We start from the raw sequence: 17,953 nt of genomic DNA on the forward strand, positions 1-17,953 counted from the left end.
CAGGAGGCCTCTCAGGGGACCTGTTGTTGCTCTTTATACTCTGCTTTGGAGCACACTGACATGTCTCATGCTGCGTGTAGTTATTGATCCCAGTTCTTTACCAATGATCAAAGGACACGATTACTTCCTTCTCTCTCTTTCTCTCTCTCTCTCCCCTTCTGTCATCTATTATTGGAAGTAAAAGCTGCATTTGGTCATCTTCTACATACTAATTCAGTGTAGCCAGTAGAAAATGTGGTGGGATGGGCCCAGGTAGCTTTGCTGCTGTTGCTTTAGCCAGAATGGCTGTACCTGGCATCAGGAGCTGTTGGTTTGTGTCTGACAGGCTCTGAGCACGAAGAGCACTGTCTTAGTGATGGCTGAGATGAACCCTCTGCTGGTGTTGCACTGTTCCTGTCACTCGTTCATCTTCCTGAACTTCTGATGGCTTTGTGTAACCTCTCCAGGAGAGCAGTATTCTGCTGCAACTGTGACAGTTTTTGTTGGAAGCAGTTGTTTTTAAGGTGGAAGCCTAGATTTGTCTTCTGTCAGCTGACAAGATTGTGTCCTGTTCCTATTTAAAGACCAGTGAACCCTCAAATAACTAATTCAGAGCATTTTTTTTTCCCCTTCTAAGTGACACTGTTCTGTCTCTAAAATTCTACATATTTGTTTCTAGGAAGGTTGCTTGTTGCAACAAGTGTCTCTAATACCCGCATGATTTATACCAGCATGATTTAAGAAAATGTGCTCATCATTTGCATGTGGAGACACAGACTATTTCTTAAGCCTGCTTAGGTCTGACTGTAATTACCTCTGCCTTGAGTGTGGGAGTGGGGGGGGGTGCTGTCTTTTTTTCGTAAGAAAATGCTGAAATCACATTTTCCAACTTTATTGGAAAGGATTTTCAAATAACAGGATGAGGTGTCTGGCCATAATGAGAGAGGGGAGAATGATACTAGCTCAGGGTTGTAGCATTTTATTTGGATGCTGTAGAATGGCAGAGTGTGAACTTGAACTTCCATCCCCTGCTCCCTTGGCACTGCGGTCCTAAGGTGCTCTGGGACCCACGGAGACATAAGCAGAGTTGTGTACCTCTCTGGGATCAGCTCTTCTAACACCAAGTTTAATAAATCTGGGTGGCTGGATGAAGCTGGGTCTAGTCAAAGACACATCCTAGTGTTTTTGCCCTGCCACAATGTTCCCAGGTCTCCATGTGTAGAACAGTCATCCTGAGTGAGACCAAGAACCCGTCCAGCTCAGGATCCTGTTTCCAGTAGCAGCAGAGAACAGAAGTCTCAGGAATAAAAGGAAGAGCAGGACAAGCAAATAGTGGTCCATCCCCAGTACACCTTCTCTGCCTCCTGGAAGCTGCGGCTCCAAACCTTCCTAAAGCAGATGCAGCATCCTTGTATTTAATAGCTTTCAATGGATTTCTCTTCCTTGAATCTTTCCAATTTATTCTTTTAACTCGTGTTTATTTTTATCATCCATGGTATCCTGCGTCAAGACATTCTCATCCACAGCTTGAGTGCATGTGGCAACTTACCTCCTTCATTGTTTTGACCTTGCCTTCAGTTCATGTGCCTTATTTCTACTGGAAAAGAGCATGAACAATGCTTTCTTTTTACCCTTTCCATGTCACTGTGGCTTTTATAGACCTACAGAAGCCACCATGAAGCTGGAAGTGCTTATTCATTTGAACTGCTCATCCTGACAGTGCAATGCAAGCATATGATCAGTGAAAAATTGAACCAGCAAAACTGTGAGTCACCAGTTGACCGTAGGAGTTGGCTGCTTGTGTCAGGTTCTTGTTCCCTGGTTTTACTCAGTAGGTTTTTTCTTTTCTTTTTCTTTTTTTTAATATGTTTCCTTTGAATTGGGCTGGACTGTGAAGCCTGTTCAACAGTGCAGGATAACACTGTGTACCAGGACTGATTAAGGATTAGAGTATAATGGAGGCCAGAACCTGCAGAAGGAGTTTTAAATGGTAGACTGCTCCCTGAAATAACTGCACCAGAGCAATGGGGTGTCCATGTATCTCTCTTCCTAAGGCAAGCAGTAAAAGGCTTAAATGCCATCCATGAATACTAAGGTCACATATTACGAAAAGGTAATGACAGAGCAATGGAATAGGTTACTTGGAAGTTTTGGCCAGCACTGGATGGTGAGGACACTCAGGGATGAGATCAGTGTGAAGGTGGACATAGCATCACGTCTGCCTGATTAGATCATTTCCTTGCATCATTGTCAGCCTCTGGTAGAGGTAAATAATAAAGGTGTTCGAGGGAGCGAGGTTGTTTTTGTTTCTTTTAGAGTGAGCTATTCCCTTCTACTTGCTAGCAGTATATATTTCTCCTCTGTGTAGAATCTCCCCTCCCAACAATATATTTTTATTAAAAAGTTAGCAAACCTTGTTTATGGTCTCTCTGAGAATATACTCGGAAGGTAGGAAGGCTGTCATACAGCGTAATGAGTGAAAATACAGTTTACCCGATCATGCTCTGGTTAGATCAGCTTAATTCTTTACTTTACAGATGTCGTTTCTGTAACCCTAATTACAACACAGCTTGTTTAAAACACCAGAAAAATAGGACCACTTTAGAGAAACACTTAGGAATGCAGGGCTCAGATGTAATCTAAAGTGACAGAGCTATATTAGCTCAAGGTAGGTTCAGCCTGCAGTTTGTGTAGTGCCCGTTTCTTTATGCTTATGTCCTGGACAGCTTGACTCCATTTTTAACCTATGCTGTTACCCCCGAATGTGGAAAAAATTATTATTTTAGAAACAATTTAAAGCTGTGCTGACACAAATAGCCAAACGGAGTAGTTTCAGTATCTTAGGTAAACAGTGCCCCTTGTTGTATTGATGTCGTCCACCTGTGACGAGACTACTCAGGCATGTCTGGCAGAATTCCTCCTCCCCTGCTTCCTAAATTATCTTCTTTAAAAAAAATAATTAAATGTTAAGTATTTATCTCCCTTTTCACTCGTTTCCTTCCCCCTCTCTTTTTTCCCAGAGTGTTTAATGTGAGTGTTAGTTAATTGTGTGTCATAACTTAAAAATTCCTTCTTCCTGCTTAGTCATGGCTTCTTTTCAGAGTTTTCCAGGAGGATTTCTTTACATGCCTTAAAACACGTAAACCATGGCAGTAAGGCTGAAGGCAGCTTGACACCACCAAACAGTATGTAGCTCTATATTGTTTAATAGAAGCTGGGGTATTTTTATACCAGCAGGTACAGACAGAGCTGAGCTGATTTTCCTTGGGCTAATCTTAAAAACCCAAAATACAGGAGAGTCCAGTGCAGAGGTTTTTGTGACTGGATGTGCTAGCTTCAGGTCCAAGGCAACCTACTTATGTTAATGTGCTGCTGCACTCAGGCTAATAAGCTGCAGGTCTGTCCTAGTTTGAGTTGTCTCTGCACTGTTGTCTTGCCTGTTTTCTGCCTTAGGCACGCTCCTTGCATGTGCCTGATGATGCTCCCTGTCCCTTGTCTCTTGGCTGGAGGTAAGAGATTATGTTGATTTCTCTTAGCCTCTTAGGATTTCTGCCCTTTTCCCCAAAACTCTGTCCATATGTGGTTTTCTGATCGACCATCAGAAAGTGAGGGTTAAGTTCTGACAGGTTTAATACTCTACGGTTTTCAGGTGCAGAAGGACCCATCTCTACCTCCTGTCTTGAAATGTTAGGTAATAAACTTTCTGTGGGTAGTATCAGGGGTATTTGTGTCTCTGGTGCCAGGCAAAGCAATTCTGTATTTTTTTCATGCTGTGGGGAGGCTGGTGATTGGTAGCTTTAAAACCAAATACAACTCACACCGATCTTTGCTGCATATTCTTTTACCTGGGATACCTTATAGTTAGGTAAACCCAAATGATGTCTCCTCTTTGTATCTGGAAATACTGTTCTGGTAAAATTTGAGATGCTGGCTGTTTTATCTGGGTTTTCTGAATAGACAGTAGGCTATTCTGGTCTGTTTTGGATGTCTGTATGCAGTGGGTTTTTTGTTGGTTGATTGGTTTACTATGCTCTCTGCTTTAGTTCGCCTTCTCCTAACATTGTCCCTGAATCATATGGATGACCCAGGGTACTTTGACCTCTGAATCTGTGAGCAGATTTTGCCTTATTCATGGATTTTTAACATGCTCTTTATAAGTAATTCTGCTGTCAGAATGTTTCATCCTCTGGCAGCTACTGCAAGCATTATGTATGCCAACTTCTAGTGTTGGAAGAAACATGGGCACTGAAAGCAGAACTGAAAGATCGCACAAGTCTGCAAGTGAAGGAAGATGCTTGGCCTCTGCACAAGCTGGGTTACATTTCAGTAGGAAAGCTTGCTTTGGATCAGATAAGTCCTGTTTTCTCTTGCGCTTTTCCTGAGACAACATTGGACCACAGTACCATTTTCAGGTGTGTGATCTTCTGAGGCTGCTGACAGCTCACCTTGTTAGATATATGTACTTGTTCTGCTGTTGGGTTTGTTTCCTGGCATCTGAAAAGCATACTGGAGAGATGACTGAAGTCAAGAGCCCAGGTTGCCTGCAAGGGCACCATTGCCATATTTATTACAGCCGCGTGGGTTGATTGCCCTAGAGCAAGGTCCCTTGGTGTAAAGCTATGGCATGCAGAGCAGTGACCTGCCTTGGCTCCCTGCAGTTTAATCTCGACAGGCAGGGGAAGGGGCTTGTGCATGAGCTGTCTCTGAGGGGGCAGCAACATTTGACACCACAGCTGTGGTTGGAGAGTGTTCTCAGAGCTGGAGAAGGGGGATGGCCAGGCAGATGGATCATGAGAGAAGAGAGAAGCAGGTGAGCAAAGGTGAGGACACTGGGTTCAGTCAAAACAGAAGCAGAACAGGCTGCCTGAATTGCTGCTACTTTCTGCCTCTGCTGCCCTCTGGCTCTGCCATGGTGTCCTGTGTGGAGCCATCAGGTGTTCTCACTTGCCCAATTCAAAGTCTGAATATAGCCAGAGAGAGAGGCATAGCAAACTTCCTTCCCTCCTATGCAAAGACACTGCAATGCCCATGCACATGGCCTTGCTGTGATAAACATGCAGTGCAAGGGACACCTTTCAATGCCAGCAACTGTGTGTGTGCTATCCTCAGTCTGCATGCTGGGTGGTGCACCTATAACCAAACTAGCCTTTGAATCTGAGGCAGCATCTAGCTTGGCATCAGTGGGCCTCAAATTTGGGGTGCCTGAATTTTTAGTGAGGATACCAAGCTTAAAAGATGTCTGAAGCAAATTGGCTTTAGTGACTGGCTTTGCAAAAAATATAGATTGGACTGTGACCAAACCGTTCATTCTGGTCATTCCATTTTCTGGAGAAGTAGGTTAGGAGTAGGCTGGGATGAATGTGTGCCTTGTCCAGTCTTCCCCTCCTCTGCAGAGAGGAACTTTGTTTAAGGGGGAGGACATGGAATTGCTGGAGCTTGTTAACTTTTGGGGAGGAGGATCTGACCTCATGGCTGGTTCATCTTGGAAAAAAATATTTCTAGCAGAGTTAGCTGCCTTTGGGAAGAAGTTGGAATTTATTTTTCTGTCCAGAACTGTGCTGGGGTTGTGGCTCTGCCTCTCTTCTGCTGAGTAAGGTCAGGATAAAGAATGAACTCCTGAGCAGAAACCTGCACACAGGAGGTGCAGCAGCACTTCTTCAATTTTGCTGGTACTATCAGATTGCTTTTTGCAGTCTTTTCCTTCTGGTTGTCTTGTTCCTGCCTAACTCCTCAAAGACCTTCCACCTTTTTTCCCTTGCATTTTCTATTCGCTAACCACACCTTTCATGCATTCAGTGTTTTCTAGTTTCCCCTCCTTCTTGCTTTTCTGTCTGGTTAATTTATTCCTTGCTGAATCTTGCTGGTCTTCCTCTGCCTCTGTGCTGTACAATATTGATAATAGTGGGAGAGGCAGCAACACACGTGCTCTGAAGATGCAAAAATCACCAAAAGAGCTTATCAAATGCAAGTGATCTTGCTTCTGTTACAGGAGCAGAACACCTTGGGAGGTGGGGAAAAAGCAGTTTATTCTAGCAGTGACTTCTTGCTCCTGCGCAGTTGGATGCTAGTAGGAATGTGTCCTGGCAGTGGGATCCTTGTCTCCAGTGGCAGAACCCCATCTCTGCCACTTTCGCAAAATGCCTTCAGAGAAGCAGGTTGTTCCTCTCTTGCATGGCTGAATAGTGGGAGGCTAACAGAAGTGTACTGTCACTCAGCTGTAGCTGTAGATTTCTAGCTTTGTTCAAACAGCAGATGCTCCATTTTGAAAGCTGCTTGGACCCCTTGCTGTTGGTAGCTAGACCCCTCCAGTGTTGGAGAGAAGCAATGAAATGAGGCAGTTACTGACTGTCTCATCTCAGAAGTTCCAGTTCATCAATATTAAATTCTTATTGCTAAAGAAATCTGGAAGTTACTGTTCTGCTTGTTCTCCTTCACTTAATAGTTTTTCACTGGGGAGGAGAGCATTGTAACTCTGTCTCCCCTTCCTTCCTTCAAACGATCTGTACTTCAGCAGAGGAGGAGAGCAGCAGTGCTGTCTTAGAAGGCTGCTCACTTTCCTTCCCTGCTCCCTTGGTGACACTTTCCGTGAGCCATCAGGCATGTGCTGACAGCTCTAGTGGCCAAAATTATTTTCCTTGCTCCTGTATTAATCATCTGTAAGTTGGGGCTGTAAGACAGAACCTCTTCTCCAGGTTGATCAGTATACAGCTTTTGGGGCAGGAGAGCAATGGATAGCAATTCGTAAGCTTCCTGTTGCCTCAGGGTTTGTGGCTGTCCAGGCTGGACCTGTAAACACCTGAAATAAGCATTCTGCATTTGCTGAATCCCTTTTGGAGTGGAGCAAAACAAGAGCCAGAAGCCGGCTTCTTCCCGTGGTGAATTGTTACCTGCGCCTTGGGTGCGATGCAGTGTCCTGGAGGTCATAAACTGGACTGATGCCTGTCCCACTGCTGCACAGGTGCCTGCACTGCTGCCTGTGGGAAGGGAGGCCTGGGAGCAATCAGCTCTTAGGTGGAAACTAACATGACTAATATTTTAAAAATTAAACTCTCCTTTTCAATAAAGAAACTAATTGCTCTCAGTGGTGGTGGTTAGCTGAGAGAGTCAGGAGTCCATTCCAACCTCTGCTCTAAGCTTCCTCCTCTGCAATTAGTTACTTGATTTCTGTGTTGCAGTTTTCAAGCTGTAAAATAGGAATTAGACTCACTGTTGAGGGCCTTCTATTTTATCGAATGCTGTTTGTCATGCAAAGAACGAACTGCAGTTCAGTTTGAATGAAATACAGAAGGTAAACAGTACAGATAGCAACAGTAAGTCAGGTCTTAGAGTGGTTAAAAAGGAAAAACTTTTTCAATGCTAATTGAGATACGATTTGAAAAGCTTTTTAAAAAAACAAAAAACCCTCCATCCCTTCACCCCAATTGGCTTAGGGTTTCTGACCAAACACTGTTGATCAGAGTGAAAATATAGGGAATTCTGAAGGAATTACTGAAGTTGTGAGGTCCAGGCTTGCTAGTCTATGATCCTCTTGAGCTAAGGCAGCTTGGTTACCAAATCTGGGATCCCTTCTTCAGTAAGGGTGATGTTGCACTCTCCAGCGACCAGATTCCTGCCGATGAGATTTTTGCGCGCGGCAAAAAACTGCCTGGAAAGATAGGCCAGGGTGGATGTATTTTACTGGCATCTTACCTTCATAAATGTGTTGGAATCTGAGTTTAGAATTGTCTTGAACAGGCATGGAGGACCCATAAAAAAGAGTGGCAACTGCATGAGATCTCAGGTGGAGAACATTGTGCCTGAGGATTGATCTGGTGACGATCCAAATGAAACTGCCGCTGTCAACCTCCCTGGAATACATAATTGATGTGAACAGCACCTTATACTTCAAGGTTAACAGTTTCCACTTCTCTCTGGTGTTGAGTAGCTGTCCTGTGACAGTCTCTGTAACCATATGATGTGATAATGTGTCATGTTTTGAATTCTTCCCTCATTAGAGATGTTCAGGCTTGCTGTGTGCAAGAGTGTATGTTTGAGTGTGTTTGTGTCCTTCCCTGGGCATGATGGGCTCTGATTATGTCCAGGTTTGGATTTAGCTGGCCTCTGGAGAGATAACGCAACCATGTGGTCTCCCCCCTGTTATGGGAACAGGAGTGCATGCCGTAGGAGATGGTGATGCAGAGACATGAGCTGCTTCACTCCTATAGTCGTCTTGCTCAGTAAACTTTGCCCCTAATTATGCCCTGAAAACTGTAATGTGAAATGGCTATGTAATCCAGTTAGTTTGTCCAGGGTCTATGCCCTGTAGACTGCAGTTAAGGCACTGATACAGTGGAAACATGTCCAGAAAACAGGACGCAATTTTTGTGGATGAGGTCTGATCCCAGTTTGATGTGGCTTTGGGGAAGCTGCTTATACCCCATGTGTCAAATGAGGAAAATAGAGAAGCAGAATTCTTAGGGAATGTTTCATAGGGCTCAAAGTGTTCTAGATAAAAATGTCTCTGAAAAGGATGTTAACAGAGTTGATGTACAATAGTTTTGTGCTCACTAGTCTGAAGAATAGACTGCTCACTTTCTCTGATGCTTGTGAATGGAGTGGGACAGAGCCTGACTATGGACCCAGCTCGGAGAGCAAGTCTATTCGTGCTGCTCTTATTTCTTTCTCTGAGCTTTCAGAAACTGCAGTGTTGGAGGGGCCTTTAAGAAAGCCCTGATTTAAGGGAAAAAGCCTTCATGCTAGTTGCATTTCCTGATATGTCTCACTGAACAGTAATTGCATTAGAGGCCCTGCTGTCTTAGCCTCTGGAGCACAAAGTGGCCCCAAACTGCCCTGCCTCAGCCTTGGTGACTCATGCGGAGGCCGGAGCTCTGCCAGGTCCTGAAATTCCAAGCTCTGTTGATGTCCTTCGAAAGGCCCGAGGGTCAGCGGTCACCGACTCAGTGCATCAGCTAAGGAAACGCTGATTGCATTAAGAAAAGATTCTGTTATTAAAAGGTCAGCAGTAGACCAGGTGGGCTTCTTGGAAATGTGTCGTACCTACTCTGTTAGTAGCTCTCTTCTTGGCCTTCTCAGGACTCTTCATTTCAGGCCTAAAAAGTAGTGAAGTGCTCCAGGAAAATTAAGGAAAGTGGGCATGCTGGTATATGGAGTTGTCTCTAGAGATCTCTTTGATCTTGTAAAAGAGGCAGGATTTTTTTTTAATCAACTATATTCATCTGTAAGTCTTCAGACATCTTTTTTTTTTTCCTAGTAGACTAACAGGAAAAAATTTAAAACAGCTATCTTGAGGGGTCTTGCATGATTCTTCAGCTCCAGGTAGTCTCAGCCTCTCTGGTACTTTAAAAATACAGTGAATTTTTATAACTGCAGAATTGAACAAATTCAGTTTCTTAGGGAAATGAGTCTATGGTCTGGTAACTGGTGGCTTATTAGAGAGAGGAAGAAGGGAGAGAGGGAAAAGAGAGTAGACTGTTGCCTACAGGAATTGTGTGCTTGGATGGCATCCCAAAAGCATGGTAAACCTTTCAGCCTTTACTCAGGAAAGGGGAAGCGATGCATGTTGGCATAAATAGTTTAGTGAAGTAACTGGAAAGGATTTTGATATGGGGTAGAGGAACAACCTGAAGGTGTCCTCGGTAGCTATTTGGGCTCATCACATTTGTTGCTGGTTCACTTGTCATGTAACTGTTCGCTGTAACTTCCCTCTCGCGAACAACTTTTTGTAAATTATTTCTACATCCCTGCATAGACAGTTTCCTACTGTTTCTTTGAGTTATGGTGTTTGTCTTATGCTGTTGCACAGAGTTATTTTGGATAGCTTGCTACCTTGGAGGGTGCCTTGCCACCTCTTTCTTCAGAGATTGCAGCAAGTTTTCCTGAGTGCTCAGCCTATCTCTCTCTTTTTTTTTTTTTCCTTTCTACCCTCATTCTTCAAGGAATCTTTAAACACATATACCAAAAAAAATTGCACAAGAACAAATATCCATGACCTGTTCCTGACAGTGTTTGTAACTTTCTTGCATGGACAGCTTCCCCTCTCTCAACTTGATAACAGCCTGTTTTGGTTAGTTTTAACAGGTCTGAGGCAAAAACTCCACTGTTGTTCTGTGCAGGGTCCCAGCAGCGTGAGGCTGCTTGCTAATAAACAGCCTGGCCATGCCATTAAACTGGGACACATGTTCTGAAGGCAGGAATTGGTGATGTTCTTTTAAAGGCATAAATCATCCCTTTCCTTTACTAAACGTCACATAGCTACGTTGACTGGGCATCTCTTAGGATGAGGGTGAAGCCCATCCTGCTCTGAAGGGCTAATGCCTTTGAGCTGTGAATAGTAAATTCTGGGGATTAGTGGATGGGTTTAATCCCACTACTCAACCCAATCAGTTCTAATCTTATTACCATGCTCAGCTGATTAAAATGGATGGTGATTCCAGTCGAGATACAGCTTTCTTTAACCTGTTTGCAGCTCTTCTTGGGCAAAATTTTGTAACCTGCCCTATGCTCCTGTGAGGTGCTGAGTAATTCACCCCTTTGCTCTACACTTCACACAATTGAACCCTTCAAGGACTTTGTGTATGAACATCACTAATAATAGTATTTAATCAACTGGAAGAGTGCTTGGATTTAATCTTCCTACTTTTCTATAATAAAATCCTTGTTAATTGGAATGTGTTCCTGTGGTCTATCTTGTATATTTTAAAATCCTTTGAAAGGGAGAGAAGTGAGTGCATTTATCTTGGAGGAGAAACCTGCCGGCTTGCCTGAAATCAGTACATCTGGAAGATGAAGATAGAAATAATGCCAGTGCATGCTCTTCTCTTCTGTTGCTAGTGAACCTCAGTCCTAACCTTTCCTACTGGTCCCCATGCCCCATCAATCTTTTATCTAGAGAGAGTCCTAATGCTAAATATTGCAGTGGTAGTATTGTATTGCATGAGCCCTGTCAGCCTAGGTATCTACAGCTCCTGCAGACTGTACTTTTGGCAAGCCCTCGTTAGTGCAGATGCCTGGATTTTTAGGTTTAGATGTTATCATTAAGTCTTCCGCATGTGATTTTTATATATCCATATCTATCTTTTTTTCCTCCTTTGTCATCCTGAGTTTGAGTTTTGGAAGTTTTACTGGCTCTGGGTTGCTGACTTAACACAATGCAGCCTTTGCTGAATGCCTGGCAGTGCTGCATGGTGTGTTGTTCCACAGAAGGTGACATTTGAGTAGTAGGAGGTGTGCTTTTCTCTGGTCAGGTAGCGCCTAAGTGTTGCTGGTGAATGAGGATGTGATACCGAGGAGGAGGTCAGTGCCAGGGCTGTTAGGGCCCATGATGTGTTCTAGGAAGGTTTTCTTATTGGGTCATTCTAACTTTCTGGCCACCTTTTGGATGTCACCTAGATGTGGGACTTCTATCATCTCCTTAGTTAAGCTGTTTTATGCTGTTGCTGTTTAGTACTAAATTGAGGTACTCCAGCCTAGAGGCAATAACTCGTTAGTGCTGGTTGTGACTGCTTTAGCCAAGTACAAATATCACTTGGGTGGGCTATAAGCTTGCAAGCACCTGTATAGACTTAGGATACAACAAAGTCTTTGCTGTTCAGTGCTCTCCAAAGCTTGTAGGAAGAGTGCCAGAAAACAGAAAAGCACTTCTTTGGTATTGTTGCATTGAATAGACCCAAAAACATGGGTCTGGAGAAAGACTTGCCCGGGATGATGAATCAGTTATGAAGTGGGAACAGAGCTAAGATCCTCTGACTCTTGCCCTGTGTTCTGCTTGCTGGACCATCCATCCCCTCTTCATTTTTATGGTGGTTGCAAGTATGAACCCAGCTTTGAGTCACTTTAATCTTGTAGAGCTCATCTGTTTGGGAATTTTAACTATGACTGATATCCACCTCCCCCACTTCATTTCCAAAAAAGCTCATGGAATTAGACATTCCAGTCTCCGTAGCCAGAACTGTTCTTCCTGTGAGCCGCCTTGCTGCTGGGAACGCTGCTCCGCTTGCTGCCCGGTCCCGCCAGGAGAGGCGAAGAATTCTCCCTTGAGTCAGTGCTTCTCTGGGAGTGTGGAAAAATTATCTCTCTCCTTTTGTAATGACCATCCCTGTTGATGCAGGGAGAAGTCCTATTGTTCAACAAAAAGTTTTGGAAGATCTCCAAAGATGCAGTTCTGTAGATCAGCATTAGGTATCGCCCCATTTCTATCATCATCATCTTCCTGGAATGTTCTGCCACCTTTTGGCCCCATCAAGACTTGTCATTTCAGTCTTAAAAGGAGAGGCTAATAGAACAGATATTAAACGTATTTTCAAGGTGGACAAGGCTAAAATTGAGCCTTTTCTGTCCTTCCTTTTTGCCCAAAGGAGCACAGCCTTTTTTGAGAGGTCAGACAGGTAAATGTCTGCCCTGTCCATTCTGTGATTCTGTGCCCTGAGAGCTCTGAGTAGGGGACTGAGAGAAATAAATTCTCTCTCCCTTTCTCTAAGTCAAATCAAATATTTTCAGCAGCATGGTAAATCACTACATTCTTCCTCACATCTCTACCCCTTGTCTTTGTTCTGTTTTGGAAATGGGTTGTAGGTGTCTGTAAGTTGGACTGTAGGTAGCCATGCCTAGGATTCCCTCTGCAGCAAAATTTGAGGCATGTTCTGTTTTTTCTTTTTTTTTTAAACTTTTAATTTATCTCTCTCTCAATCCAGGTAGACATTGGATCATATTAATCACTGTGTACCCAACAGTTGAATCCATCTGCATGTGTGTGTACGTACAGACACAGTACCTGATGCCTACATATACACCAAATATGTTCATGTGAGGGCTAAAGGTTTCTTTAGTGTGTTTAAAAAATGAACTCAATACAAGAATTGTTGCTCTCTCCCACCTTGTATAGCCTAAACCATCCAAGCCTTGAGGAACAGTATGGAGCAAGCAGTTTTCTTCTGGCTGGGATGAAGAATCAGTCGATCAGTGAGTTTCCTGCTGTTGGTAACTAAATTAACTAAAAAAGCTGTGACTTGCTGTGTGCAGTGGTAGCACTGTGGAGAAGCTTCTGGTGAACACACTTGAGGGCACCTCGACTGAGATTATGATAGGTACAAATATGACCCTTTCCTTATGACAAAGGTGAGGCTCTGTTTGAACTTGGATTTCCCAGTTCCAAGGAGATACCTGTGTAAGACAGGAATTTCTTGTTCCAAGCCTAATGGGAACATCCTGGGCAACTTTACTTTTTCCCTTGTATTTTAGAAGTTTGTATTAATCAAAGGATTTGGTGCCAAAACTGAACTTCCTGCCAATTGCTAATTGCTGGGCACTTTGGAGTGGTGTTTGCAGTGAGCTGTGGTCCACTGGTGGTGTGACACCATTGTTTCTCCCAGAGGCTGACGTAAAATTAACCCAGGAAGTGAGAATGAGGGCAACGTACTTGAGAGAGAAGAGGGAATTATGCAAAAACCTGGCAGATTTTCTAGAGTAGAGGGATCAAACTAAGGAGCTTTACCAACATGCAGCAGTGTCAGGGTTGCTGACCCCTGCCAAGATCCGTGCCAGGTCTGTGGCTGGCTCACTGCCCGTGGCATTGTTCTGCTGGATTTTTCTATATAAAGTACTTTTTCATTAAAGAATATTTGTGTTGCATTCAGAGCAGGCTGCATAAGTATCTATTATAAAAAAACAAAAACAAAAACTCAAATATTTCATGTTGTACCAAAGTAGGATTTCTGTTTGTAATCCAGCATATTCAAATAGTGATAGCTCTCTTAATGAGACCTACGCTCATTAAGTAGTCCATGTCTCCTGCTGAAGTTTTAAAGTCATCCACTGAATTTGTAGAGGTCAATGCCTGAGAGCTCAGAAACAGAATTCGTTTGAAGTGGTAAAGCAACTTTTGATGGCAGTAACATCATAGGCAGGTACATAAAGGAAGACTAAGAGGCTATTTCTTTCAATTTCTGAATTTTAATGGCTGAATGAAATCAATTGGGAATTGAAAAAGCAGGGTAAAAAAGTAAACTAAGTCCATCCATGAATAAAAGAGCTGGGGTGAGATGATGACATCTGTTAGCTCCAAGAGCTGATTATCATATACTTCAGACAGGTTCACTTCCTTCACTGCAGACAATACTTCCTCCTTAATGGAACAGTTTTAAAATGCAAATCATGTTCAGATGAACTTAACCATTTAAAAACTATGTATCCTATATAGTCAAGGCTATTTGAATAACTCACGTTTTAAATGCTGACTTGTTTGCATGTAAATTCAGTTCCTGTTTCTCTATTAATAGTTTGACATAAACTGTAGATATATTAAAAAAGAAAAAAATTCGTAACACAGGAAAAGGATCAAGAGTGAAATATGGTTATATTGTTCCTTAAACAGATGTGGATTGAATTATCACTGAACCAGCACAGCTCAGGTGGCAGTGTGGGGACAGGAACCAGTGCTGGAGATAGGGACGGGACGAGGGCTGCTCAGCATGGCTCTCCCATGCTGTTAACTGTGAAACCGCAGCCAGAGGGTCTGCCAGTTGTTTTAAAGATCAAGGGGTTTCAGGCGACTTGGTTTGGAAGCAAATATTATGCATCTATGGCAGAGAGAATCTAGTTTTCTATCAAAAAGTTTTATCTGTATTTCTTTAGTTTGAGGAAAGTGGAGTTTCAATTCCCAGAATTCTTAATAGGAATTTTAATTCTAAGTTATATCTCTTTATTTCCCCATCTGAACTCCAACCTGATTATAGTGTCTGATGCCTTGTGAACTGCTGAAGCCAGAAACCCATGCTTTATAGTCTCTGAAAGTAGCTCTGAAATCCCAGCTTTCAAATAGTATGAAGTATTAATCTCAAATTCTAACAATTCACAAGGTGTCTGCTAAAATCCTGTTCCGCCTGAACTGTGCAGCATAAGGGGAACAAGATGCTTTGCCAGATGCCATTATTTTAAGGTCTATCTTCTTGCCATGACCTGAAACACTTTAATCCTGGAAGCGTTCTGCTACTTTTCTAAGTTTTTGTCCTAGATCCATGAGGAGCCCTCTCTAGAGAACTTCCTCTGTTAGCTTATTCCTCGTTGCTGTTCCAAGAGCTGCTGTGGGAGGGTATGCATGGAAGCTGCTGTTTCAAACTGTTGTGCCTGTCTTCTGTGTTTTGGTTTTCAGCTAACTAGAGGAATGTTGGAGAGTGATTGTGCAGCATGTGATTATAATGTGTGGGTCTTTCAGGAATATTTTTGTTCTATTAAGGCACATTTGCATCTTGCAGAGAGAACTGACTGCTCTGGTTGTGTCATCCACATTTGACATTGGTATGATACCTAGAAGACCCCAAACCGAAAAGCCATGCTAATACTCCTCAGGATCCCTTCCATCCTTTTTTTCTCTCTTTTGCGGTCCTGGCTTGTAAATTTGGTGTACCTGGAGTTTGAATAACGTGTCATAACAAAAGTCTGTGGTATCATAGTTATTCACAAAAGTTGATGTTTAAGTATAACCCTATTTCTCCTCACTAGGGATTGAGTAAATATAATGCTGCTCAGCAGGAGGCCCATAAGGACTTCTGTCTTGCTAACACATGTGTTTCTCCCTACTTGCCTTTAAGAATCCTGTAAGCTCTTTTCCTTGTTCTTTATCTGCTGCCTCTCCACTCAAAATTGTTGTTTTGTCCACAAAACGTAATGCATTACCCAGAGGCAAAGGCAGAAGTGCTTGTATTTTATTTTCTTCCCTGGTGTGACCCAAAGCAACATCTCAGTGGGTTCAAGTTCTTTTCCTATTCCTCTTTCTGTGGCTTGCCAGACCCGTTCTGCTGGGCTTTGTAATGGACTAGGAATGCGTAGGGGTCAGTTACTGTGTACCAGCTGATGAGCTGGGGACTTCCAGCCCTGGGAAAATAGCCTCCTGAACCATAGTCCTTTCTAATCATCTAATTAAACTCACAGTAAGAGGAAGTAAATGGTGGGATTTTTGACACTTGAAACTGTTGCAACAAAATCGACAAGTAAGGACCCATTGCTGTAATCGCTGTCCTGCATATATGTAACTGGGCAAAGTATATTTTCTTAGCAGGAAAAGTTTGATTTCAGAATCACAGGAGTGCAAAAGAGCTTTGGAGCAATGTCCGGTCTTCCTTTCCCTTCTGACTTAAAGCAATTGCTTTACCGATCACATGATGGGTTTTTTTTCCTCCCTGAAATGGCTACATCAGAAACACTATCTGATGGGGTGGTGGGAGTGCTTATGTTTCAGGTGTATACCCGTACAGTAGAGTCGGTGGCCTTTGTGCAGGAATGGCCCCATGCATGTATCCTATTTTTAGTGCATCAAAGATTGGTAAATGAAGACTTTGGAACATCTTCCTTGATTGAAGACAGCACAGAAGACCATGCCAATAAGACTGCCTAGTGCTTATAGCTGTATATGCTCACAAACACTGGTAGCCTGGATTGTAGCACTGGATAAATTTTTCACTGATGTCCTTGTTTAGGTGTTTTGGAAGTGCTGCGGAGCTAATAACTCTGTATCTGTTGATGCAATTCAGTATCAAAAACCCTTTTTTGAATTTCACAAAAATCTGCATCCTCACACCCCAACCATTCCTTTTAAATCATATATTTATCTAGAATAAAATTGAGGGGGTGGGGGGGAAAGGGAAATGGAAAGCAACTTACTTGCATAGGTTCCCAAAAAGTCTTTAACATTCCACAGATGTATGAAAATGACAGAGCCCATCAGTGGAATGAAAACACCAGCTAATAAAATGGGATTAAAGTTAATTTAAAACAGGATCCTGTAATTAGGAAATTCCTGCAAAGTTGCATGAACTTGTCATCGTAACATCTTCGGGCTACATGCACAGCTTGACAGCCCTGCTGGGACAGAATTTGGAGTTGTTAAGCTTCACTAAAACACTTTTTTCTGACAGCTCAACAAGTTACATCTATAAAAGACAGCATCTAAAGATAAATGTTCTGGACCATTGGTGCCTGTTCTTGTTCTGCCTGGCACTGTTTTGCTGACCACCTGTTGCATGAGCCCTGTTGAAACTCCGTCCCCTCTGGGGATGGAAGGGGAAGGGCAGTGTTTTTGTATTTGAGTGCTCATTTGGATCCGAGGAGACAAACTACTCAGTGGATGAAGCTGCCTGTTAGACTGTTGTTCAGTTTCTTTCTCTGGAGAGAGCTGGAAGGACGTCAAAGGGAAAGGAAAATCAGGAGAGTCAAAAGAGCATCCTTCAGCAAATCTATTTTCATAAACCTACTGCAGCTGGAATTAGAATGTACTCACCTATGAGTCCTTTTAGCAGACATAGGGTCATTAATTTATTAATGTCATTAATATTATTTAAAGAGTTCTTGCAAGGAAGGAAAAAGCCCAAGGTTAGTGGTGATAAAGTTCTTCATTTGGCTTTAAAAAAAGAAAAAGAAAAACCCACAGTGATGTATAATTATCTTTCAGAGCTGTAGTAGAGCCCCCACTGCTAAAATGGAAGTCTTAATGCAGCTTTAGCAGAGCAGAAAGCATTCTGTAAGAGCTCTTTTGAGTAAGAGGATCAATGCCAAATGCATTATTGGACTTTATGAGCTGCTTGAATTTTTAAGGCATATTGGAAGGGAAAAGCATAATGTGAGGTTAGTTAGAATTATTTCGGAAAGTGCTGTCTTGCTGAAACATTTTCATTATGTTCCTCAGCCTCCCTTTAAAACATTTAGTGCTTTATGTTCTAGGTATGAAATTGCATGGGTTTGCATGGGTTTCTTTTCTATGGGGTGTAGGGAAGGTGTGCTGAAAGTTGCAGTGTGATTTATAATAGGTGCAAACAATCACATTTTGAATATCCATATAAGGTTATATCCTGTGATGGTTATTTGGCACAGATGGCTCGGGCTTGTGGTTGATGTTCATAGTCAGCTTGCGGAAAACTGCATCAGTAATGGACTCGGGAGAATGCAGTTATAACCCCACCATCTCTAGACCCTACTGGGGGAAAAA

General features: G+C 42.8%; 1 protein-coding gene across 3 annotated transcripts in view; it reads left to right on the forward strand.

Moving 5' to 3' along the window:
• The window catches only part of CNNM2 (cyclin and CBS domain divalent metal cation transport mediator 2), a 136,670-nt gene that overhangs the window by 54,057 nt on the left and 64,660 nt on the right, over positions 1 to 17,953 (forward strand). The window lies entirely within an intron of this gene.

Source organism: Dromaius novaehollandiae, chromosome 6 (assembly GCF_036370855.1).
Source record: "Dromaius novaehollandiae isolate bDroNov1 chromosome 6, bDroNov1.hap1, whole genome shotgun sequence".
NCBI lineage: Eukaryota > Metazoa > Chordata > Aves > Casuariiformes > Dromaiidae > Dromaius > Dromaius novaehollandiae.